We start from the raw sequence: 791 nt of genomic DNA, 5'->3' as shown, positions 1-791 counted from the left end.
AGGTTGGGTGACCAGGCAGGAAGTATAGGTTGGGTGACCAGGCAGGAAGTAGAGGTGGGGTGACCAGGCAGGAAGTAGAGGTGGGGCAAGAGGAAAGTTTCAGTCTGCAGTCTTGACCTAGCGACAGAGGAAGCAAGATAGCAAGATGTGACTGCCTCACAAAAAAAGACACCAAGCCACATGTGTGTTTTACTAACAGAGATAAAAATAATGGGCAAGAATGGGTAATAAATGTAAGAATTAATTAATAAGAAGCCGGAGCTAATAGGCCAATCAGTTTATAATTAATGTAGACATCAGTGTATTTATTTGGGAATAAACAGCTTCAGGACTGGGAGGGACAGAAACCTCGGTCAACAGAGATGGTGTGGTGATTTAGATGAAAATGGTCCCCGTATATTTGAATGCTTGGTCGCCAGGGGATGACACTATTTGAAAAGATTAGGAGGTGTGGCCTTGTTGGGAGAAGCATGTCACTGTGCAGGAGGGCTTTGAGGTTTTCAGGGCCCATGCCAAGTCTCTCTTCTTGCTGCCTACAGATCTGGATGTAGAACTCTCAGATAATTCTTCAGTACCATGTCACTTGCATGCAGTAGTGTTCCTCGCCATAATGGCAATGAACTAAACCTCTAAAACTTTGAGCAAGCCCCAATTAAATGCTTTCTTTTATAAGAGTAGTCATGGTCATGGTGTCTTGATGGAGGAAGGCCATTGGTTAATTAAATAAAGAAGCTGCTTGCCCTGATAGGTTAGAACGTAGGGGGAGGAGTGAACGGAGCAGAATGCTGGGC

The sequence above is a fragment of the Microtus ochrogaster genome, chromosome 8, assembly GCF_000317375.1.
Source record: "Microtus ochrogaster isolate Prairie Vole_2 chromosome 8, MicOch1.0, whole genome shotgun sequence".
Taxonomy (NCBI): Eukaryota; Metazoa; Chordata; class Mammalia; order Rodentia; family Cricetidae; genus Microtus; species Microtus ochrogaster.
The sequence above is the reverse complement of the archived record's forward strand: the minus strand, read 5'-3'. Positions refer to the sequence as shown.